Source organism: Eublepharis macularius, chromosome 5 (genome assembly GCF_028583425.1).
Source record: "Eublepharis macularius isolate TG4126 chromosome 5, MPM_Emac_v1.0, whole genome shotgun sequence".
Lineage (NCBI taxonomy): Eukaryota > Metazoa > Chordata > Lepidosauria > Squamata > Eublepharidae > Eublepharis > Eublepharis macularius.
In genome coordinates this window covers 13,958,476-13,968,145 of record NC_072794.1, presented here as the reverse complement: position 1 = coordinate 13,968,145, position 9,670 = coordinate 13,958,476, and positions in this window count along the sequence as shown.

Below are 9,670 nucleotides of genomic sequence, written 5' to 3'. Positions count from 1 at the left end.
CACAGATTTTACCATTAAAAGCATGCAAATACTGTTCTGGGGCACTGCCATGGTGCAAAAACATGGATTTAATGCACAGACATTCATGGACTCTCCCCAAATACATTGTAAGATGACACATCGCAGCAATGTTCATGGAGTGAGCTGCAAAAGCAATAGTCTGTGTTAAACAACTTGTGCCTTCCTTCCTCTTTGCCCGACCATGGCTGACTCAGGTCTTTCCACACAACTTGGCTGATCTAGATAGAATCGATCCAGAGGAGTTAGCCGTGTTAGCCTATAGTAGCAAAATAGAAAAGAGTCCAGTAGCACCTTTAAGACTAACCAACTTTACTGTAGCATAGGCTTTCGAGAACAGATCTGACGAAGAGAGCTGTGGTTCTCGAAAGCTTATGCTACAGTAAAGTTGGTTAGTCTTAAAGGTGCTACTGGACTCTTTTCTAGATAGAATAGCCTCTCTCTGAGGGCCAAGCTACACATGACGAATGACACTTGAACAGCAAGTGTATTTCTCCCTGTTCACTTGCCCTCCACTCAATCCACTTGCCGTTCAAGTGTCATTCGTCATGTGTAGCTTGGCCCTGAGATTCCCAAAGGTTTTCACACAGTTTGCCTGACTTAGACAGAATGAGACCCTTTCAGACTTCAGGATTCTCTCACAACCCTCCATCACCTCTGGCATGCCGGACTGTCTTCTGAAGCCTTTGCCCTGCAGCCCTCACTGAGCCTTGGCAAGGCAAGGCTCTGGAAGGGGAGAAGCGAGAGGCGGAAGAGGGCTATGAGAGAATCTGTCCCCTCCGGAGTGATCTCCGCCGGCTCTGTCATTTAACACTACGCTTCCCGGCTAACACTGTCTACCCCAATACGGGAAGAACATGTGAGAAAAGTATTGTGTGGAAAGACTCTTAGATGGATTGCACAATTCCCCTCAGCACTAGACTAGAAACTGCCGTTCACTCTGTCCCTTGTGGTACAACTTCCGTCCAATCGTTGCCCTATTCCTTTCCTCTGGGAGTTTGCACCAACAGCTAACCTTTGGAATTAGACTGTACATGGGAGACACATTTGGCTGCAGTGCTAACAGTACTCCGAATGTTTTGAGAGGATTCCCAAGGTGAAGGGTGTGAAAAGGCTTTCCAAAGGGCTTCATGGGCACTTAGGCCACTTTCCACATAAACATTTGTGTCAGGAGGATCCTCCGCATGAGGCAGAGGGGCCTGTACGCCTCAGGGCAGCCTTTCCCTCCTATGCAGGCCTCAGGTCCTGCTGTAAATTTCCCCTTTGGGCCTACGTTTATTCTCCTGGCAACCTCCAAGTCCCATGATTGGCCCTGGTGGAACTGGAGGGAAAATCAAGATCCAGTGACTGAGGAGGAGGTGGGACCTTGAGGGAGAGCATATAAAGTCCTGCGCTGGGAGCGAAGGAGGCAGTTTAGCCCTTGGAAGAGGGTGGGGATGGTGGTTTTGAGGGGAAGCTGAGCCCTTCTCACCCAAAGGGGGCTGAGACTACCCAAAAGGGGGACAGCTATTAGTACATTGGCAAGAATCCAGTCAGAGGCCTTGTTGGTTTGCCAGCCAGCTTCTTTTCCATGGGTGTTTTTTGCCCTGTGTTCATCCTGCTCCATCACTGTTCTGTTATTCAATTGACTGCTACAGTATTGAGTAAACAAATCAGTTTTTCTGTGTATTCTAACTGTGTATTCTATTCCTTACCATCTTCACTGGAGGCTTTTCCACAGTCTTCCCCTAAATGTCCCAATTTTCCCTTCATAAAAAGTAAAAAAAAAGTCCTGGGGAAAAATCTTTGCCTCTGAAATTTTCTGCTTATCGCAGAAAATTTGCTTATCTCGCCTTTGCCTGCTGGGACCTGAAAGGCTGTCAGGAGAAAATGGTGACAAATAGGACATTGCACTGGTGTGTAGAGTCACTTCCAGTAAAAACCAGAAGTGACATCATGGGGCTCTCTAGGACTTGCAGAAAACTGTTTTTGATGTTACCATAAAAGTTTTACAAAACCTAGAGTGTCCCGTGACATCTCTTCCAGGTTTTGCCAGAAGTGATGGCAACAGCCCAGTGTGACATCAATGTGCCAGCCTGTTCCCAGCAACCTAATCTACGCTCCACTACGTGAGTATTTCAAAAAAGTTGACTTTATCGTCTTGCTGAAAACCACCTTACAGAATTTTTAAGAGAGGTGTGGCGTATAAATATATTGATTAATAAGATTAGTGAAGGAGGTGGAATAATGTCTGAAAAGAGGTTGATGCTGAATTATCATTTTTTTCTTTCCTTGCAGAAAAAAGCCAGCGTGCTGATTTGCGATGTTGTCTCCCACTCCACAGCCAGGACTTTCCCCAGCCCATCTTGGCGATGGGAGCTGAGAACTTGATTGTGGAAGCCTGGGTAATGCGCCTGGGTGATGCACAGAAGCTGTGATATGGCATGGCAAAGCAGGCTTGTAGGACCTTGACTGAAAAGTGGAGCTGAAATGCAGGAGCCTCTACAAGCCAGAAGGGAAAACTCTGTCCTCTCCAAGCATCACCCCTAAGAGCCAAAACACACGTTAAGAAAAACCTAGGTTCAGCACGTGTTCTCTTACCTCAAGGTTTGCCGGGATCTGTAGGAGTCCTGGAAGCTTAAAGTAGGCGTCCTGGAAGCTTAAAGATCTGTAGGGGTCCTGGAAGCTTAAAGTCCTGGAAGCTTAAAGGATCTGTAAGCGTCCTGGAAGCTTAAAGGCGTCCTGGAAGCTTAAAGCTTAAAATACAGGCGCCTGTATTTCCCTTCCCCTTTTTGCTGCTCTGTAAATGCTAAACTTTAAGCTTCCAGGACGCCTACAGATCCCAGCAAACCTTGAGGTAAGAGAACACGTGCTGAACCTAGGTTTTTCTTAACGTGTGTTTTGGCTCTCAATCTCCTGGAGTTTCTCAAGCTGGAGTTGGCAACCTTACTTTCAAGTCAAACTGAAGAACATGACTCAATGTTGTTTGTTTCCCTGGACTGCTACAACATAATGCAAGATGGTGTGAGAAACTTTCCTTCAGCCAGGAACTGGTAACTGGTGGCAAGAGACCACAGAAAAGTGACTAGCCTTCTCACATGCCCCACCCCCAAAGTCTCCCAGGGCCATGAGCCTGGCAACCCCACACACACACCTTTGTTCAACAATACTGTGATGCGCTCAGGACATTGGGGAGCTCAAGAAGTGGGAAGATGCATATAAAGAGCAAACAGTTACAGCAGGGAGAAGCAGAAGTTGCCATAGTAACAGTAGCCTAGCTGAGGCACAGACTAGCCTTCTGCTGTCCAGGCTGGGGCCAACTTATAGCTAGAATTGCCAGGCTGTAGCCAGCAAACCCTGGAGCAATTTGGGATGCTGCCAATGTGTGTTTGTGTGGTGCCATCAAGCCATAGCTGACTTATGGCAACCCCTGATGGGGTTTTCATGGCAAGAGACTAACAGAGGTGGTTTGCCATTGCCTGCCTCTGCAACCCTGGTCTTCGTTGGAGGATTCACAAAAACTCTGGTAAAACCAATTTTGTAAATTCCAGGTGCTTTCCAACTTTGCTTTCATTTTTTTTAAACAGGAAGTGATGTCCTTGCACTGGCATGATGCTGGTGGGCCTGCGCACACACACAGAGAGAGAGGGGGGAAGCAGGATGCTGGGAGCAAATCTGCCTAGTGTCTGGTTGGCAGTGCACTTTCTAGTAGACTGAGGGCCTTGTCAGATGCCCCACCAGACAGTACCTTGAGAACAAACCCCAGTCCAGGTCCTTTTGGGGGGTGGGGGGAAAGTTTTAATAATAATGTAACATAATAGTGAGTGTAATACTTCTATTATTACTAACAAATTTCATAATTAACTGAAATATTTACACGGAAAAGTAACAACCTATTTCCTATAAAATACATGAGCGTGTGAGGCTTCCCTCAAAAGAGTTGACAGCAGATGCAGCCCCAGCGTTGAGAGATATATCATCTCAGTCTCCTGAGGATCAGTTGGTGACCACTCTCTGTTCCAGTCCTTGGGCTTGGTAGGTTGCAGCGGCAACCTACTGGTGATTTTCTGAATATTTTCTGAATATCACCAGCTGGTGATTTTCTGAATATCACCAGCTGGTGATTTTCTGAATATATTTTGCACCCAAGAGATGATGAAATGGATGCTGAGGCAGGGAGGCAGAGTTCACCTGAGAAGTTATCTGGTGGTTGTGCGCATTTTTCCTGTCTCGTTCACAGGCTGGATCTGCAGTAAAAAGAGGCCGCCAAATGAAGCTGTTCTAAATGTTATGGCTCTTGACCAAGGATCTCTCAGAACTGTATTCCCGTGAAAGAAATCTGGAATCTTTCTTGAAGCCGCTTTGTACTTGTCAGTTTCTGTTCCTTGGATCTTCCCAAAAATATCCACGCTGATCAGATCAGGCAGAGATAGAATCAGTAAACGGATTTTTTAAAATTCACGAATCACAGTACAACCAACTAACGTAAGGCAATTGCTGAGAACGACTGTTTAACAATGCTGACTATATACTCCTTGTCCCTCCCTTTTCCTATGGAACGGAACTCTTGGCTTTGACAGCCTTTCAACACTAGAAAACTAAACTGGAACTATGTAACTTCCCTACTATAACTGACACGCTAACTCCTGTCAGACATTAAACTGCAGCTGTGTAACTTCTGCCTTCTATGCCAGACAGGTTAACCCCTGTCTGACATTCTGCCCCCCTTATTTTCAACTCCCCCTCGGTTTATCTGGATATCGTTTGTGAAACTCCTTAACTAATTTTGGAGCTTTAACATCTTCCGCTGTGACCCACTCTTGGTGACTTTGATTAAAATTTTTCCACCGAATAAGGTATAATAGTTTCCCTCATTTGCGTTTCGAATCCAGTATAGATTCTACTTCATGATGCGGTTGGCCGTTCACCATCATAGGGTGGGGAGTCCCCAGTTCTGGGTGCCACTGGACCAGATCTGGTGCCCTTTTTAGGAGGCTGCAATGGAAAACGGGGTGGACACTCTTTAAATTCTTTGGTAGTTTTAATCTTACTGTTACTCCATTCATAACTTTTATTATTTCGAACGGGCCTACGAACTTCCAACCTAATTTTTTACTAGACTGTTCTCCCCGCAAGTTCTTTGTAGATATAAATACCCGTCCTACTTTTAAGTCCCATCGAGGTGGGCACTTCTTGTCTGCTTGGGCCTTGTAATCTTCTTTTGCTTTTCTCAGGGTCTGTGAAATTAGGTCCCACTGTTCTACAATTCCCCTCCACCAATTGTGGAGTTCAGTTTTCTCTTCCTTTCTCTGGATGAGTGTCTCTAATAAATGGCATCACCTTGCCCTCAAACCCTTGGGTGATCTTACTCGGAGGAAGATCCGTGATAAAATCCATTGATACTACAGACCAAGGTCAAGGGAGGTTCTCCGTTGGTTGTAACAATCCTGGTGGTTTCCCCCCTCTTGGTTTTCCCATTAAGCATACTTGACAGGTGGCCACATCCTTCCTCATTTTGCGCCACCAGAACTGCCTTTGGGTTAGATACAATGTTCTGAGGTAGCCAAAATGGCCTGCTAGCTTACTATCATGGCAATTTTTTAATACTTCTCCCCTCAGTCCCGGTAGAATATACATCTTCCCATTTTGATACCAACATCCATTTAACCTCTTTTCCAATAGCTCTGGTAATTCCTCCCTTGGTTCTTTTTCTAGTTCTCTCTTCACCCCCTTTTCCCTCCTTAGAAATGCAGCAATTGGGAAATCTGCACTTGTTGAATTCCTTAGGCCAGGGACAAGTGGGGGCAGAGTAGAGGAGCAAAGTACGAGCATTCCTGCTCCACTTTTATCTGCTGTAGGCCACGGGCTTCCTGGAGATGGCTGGGGATCTCCAATTTAAGAAACACTGATCTCAATGGAGGCTGCAGGTAGCTGCACTGGTCCAAAGCAAAGTCCAGAAAGAATAGACACAATGTCTTTTATTAGGACCAAGGCATGCAAGCTTTCACAGCCTTAAGATCACAGCCTGAGACATCTACTTCCCCCTACCTTTGAATACATCCAACCTGGGCTTTTTTTCTGGGAAAAGAGGTGGTGGAACTCAGGATCACACAATGACATCACTTTGGGTCAGCTGAAACAAGGCGGGAGTTTTTTAAAGTTTCAGTTGCCCTCGGGGAAAATGGTCACATGGCCAGTGGCTCTGCCCCCTGATCTCCAGACAGAGGGGAGTTTAGATTGCCCTCTGTGCCAGTGGAGGGCAAGGCTGGATGCAGGGCTGGATGCCAGTGGCGTGGAGGGCAATCTAAACTCCCCTCTGTCTAGAGATCAGGGGGCGGGGCCACCAGCCATGTGACCATTTTCAAGAGGTGCCGGAATTCCATTCCACCACGTTCCAGCTGAAAAAAAAACCCTGCATCCAGCCTTACAAAGAGTTCTGATGAACTTGAAAGCTTGCACCCTGTTTTGTGTAACGTTGGTTGGGCCCAATACAAGGCATGTGGCTTTTGTTCTATGATCTAGATGGTTGAGTAACTCTAAACCAAGACGCTTGCTTATGTTACTAAAACAGACGTTATAGCGACCTAAGTTTGAATAGTCAATGTCCCGGGTAACCCTGCTAAGTGCTCTTTCTCCAAAGAGTCCAAGACCAAACTCTGGCAGATTCGAGGAAGCTGCACCACCTTACTGTGTACAAATGGCTTCAGAACAGGGGATCAGACAAATCTGAAACCTGTGCCAGGTTTTAACAAGGGGCGCATGACAGACTTAACTGTTAGTGGCTGCTTTTAAAGGAGCTTTCTGGTTAAAAGTTCAGAGAGCCTGCCTTGGATTTCTAGCGCTGTCAAAGAAAGCACACAGATTACAGGTGTTGAGAGTGAAGAATCCAAAAACAAAAGCCATATAAAACCTTTTATTAGGACTAATCAAAGTGACATAAGCTTTTGTGTAACCTTTTGAATTCTGCAGAATGTGTAAGTATTTAAGCTTTTGAATTCTGCAGAATGCTTTATCAAGCTGATTTTAAAAATGAAAAAAGTGGGGCAGGACACATTCAGTAATATGGCCTAGTGGTGGGGAGTCAAGAAACCCCCCCAAAGTACAGTTCCATTTGAGAGCACTTTCCTCCCATGGAAGTAATCTAACTAATAAGAATTAATAACACTGGAGAATACAGGGCCAAGCTAGAAGTGATGAATTATACTTGAATGGCAAGTGAGCAGATGTGTATTCCTCCCTGTTCACTTGCACTCCACTCGAGTGCAAGTGGAGTGCAAGTGAACAGGGAGGAATACACGTGAGTCTGTTCACTTGCCATTCAAGTGTAATTTGTCACTTCTAGCTTGGCCCACAGCGGTTTGTCCAGGGCAGGAGCCTAGAAATGACTGTTCACTGGCTCACCTACCCTCCCCAAAGGCTCAGTGCTGCCATCTAGCCATTCCAAATCAAATAGGTCCATTGCCTGTGGCATCTAGCGGTGCTCATTTCCTTGTCCGTCCTCCTTTGGATAGCTACAGGATGCATGCTGTACTTCTTCCTTCTTGATACCTTAAACATCTCCTTCTTGGGGACATTTGCTTTAAGAAGCCACCTGCAAAAAAAGGGGCGGGGATCGGGTTGATACAAAATAGAAACCTAATGCTTTAATAATGAGTTAGGGGCCATAGACTTCACTACTATGTTGCATGACATCTTACCTGTTGCTTTAAGCATGTGCTCCTATGTGCTACCTGTGCTTCAAGTATGATCCTGCTGGGTCGTTATATGTTGTGTAATGTCAGTCCTAGAATTGCTTATGCTCTGTTTCAGCATTTCTTCAGCTCTGTATTGGATTCTTGCTAATGCTATGTCTTTGTAAACTTGTATTTATTTACCCTATGGCAGGGGTGGGCAATTGTTTTGGCTCGGGGGCCACTTTGTGGGAGCGGAGGTTAGTGGAGGGCCGCACCTTTTAAAATGATTGCATTCATTAGTTAACTTTGCATTTCAGAAAAGGTATAAATTATATTATAAAAATCAATAAATATAAATTAAATAAAATAGTGGTAGTTTTATTCAATTTATTTATTGTGCTAATTTCATATCATCTATAGCTGCAAGCACATTTAATTTTAGAAGGAAATCTCGGTTCAAGGTGGATTTTTCTGACTGTCTTGGCGGGCCACAAAAAACTCTGTAGCGGGCCGCATGTGGCCCGCGGGCCGCAATTTGCCCACCCCTGCCCTATGGCATCATTTATGGAAATGTCCTAATCTCACACTATGTAAACCACCTTGAGTCTCAGTGAGAAAGGCGGAGTATAAATGACATAAATAATAAACTGCAATGCACTTATGGGGCTATCCAGACAAATGAAAGTGTGTGAGAGAGAGAGAAATCCTCTCCTCCCCAGGTGCTTCAGCCAATTTGCTGCTATGTTTTTTCTTCTGCCCCCAAACTCAAAGCTGCAAACACGGAAGCTTGCCTGCCCCTTCCCTTTGTTCGAATCAATCACTTGGTTCACAAGTTATAGCTCAAATTAGCAAAGGTAGGAAAAATTGGCTTCAGCCATTTTGATGACATCATAAAAAGCTTAAGCTACCAATCAGAATGGGTTATCATATCAAAACATAATATAAACACATACACTTTTCAAAAAACAAAGAAGTTTTTCCTCCTTAATAGATACCAACATGTTAATTTTTGGCTCTTGGCCCGCAGACTAAACTGCTTACATCATTCTCCTTTCCCTCCATTTTATCCTCACAACAACCTTGTGATGTAGGTTAAGCTGAGAGCATGGTGGGGACCAAAGGTCACCCAGCAAGTCTTCATGGCAGAGTGGGCATTCAAATCTGGGTCTCCCAGACACTAGCCCGACACTACCACTTCACCATACTAGCTCTAAATAAAGAAATATCTGCACTGAATTTTAATGGCCACTTGTTGAAGAGGTACTCAATTTTAGCAGAAAAACTGAATGAAGAAATAATGATAAAGGCATAATAATAATAATGTGTGATTTATAATCAATGCATGAATGAGTAATAGATGAAGTCTTATGTCTGTTAATAACTCAAATTATAGTGAGATCGTCAGCCAACAATAATGTATTATATTAATGTGTGATGCTGTTATAGTGTTACTAGGAGCACCTTGTCCAGTTACATCTGCCTCCTTCAGACAGCATTAGCTTTCCCCATGCAAGAATCTTCCTGCCACATTTTGCACCAAGTGAAGCTTCTGAACATACACAGATTGGAATAAGGACGGCATGAAGGCATTAGCTGCTGCTAGGATCCCGGGCCACTTCCTTATATACTGGGTAATGCCAGTCACCACTTAGGAAGGAATTTTCCTCCAGGCCAGATTGGCTGGGGATCTTGGCTTTTTGCCTTCCTCTGGGCATAGAGCAGGGGGCACTGGGGAAAGAGAATTTCATGAATTGTGTGGGAAGTTGGATTAGATAACCCTTAGGGTCCCTTCTAGCTCTATGTTTCTGAGACACCACTAAAGACAGCCCCACTATCGGCGAGCTACAGTAGTCCAACTCGGAGGTCACTGTAGCGCCATGCTTTTTTGTAAAAAAAAAAGGTACCAGTACTTACCTGCTAGGTGGGTAACACATCCAGTAACACCCCCAGCTGCCAGTGGGCTCCTCCCTACCCCAAGCCATCTGCTGCTCACCTCCCCC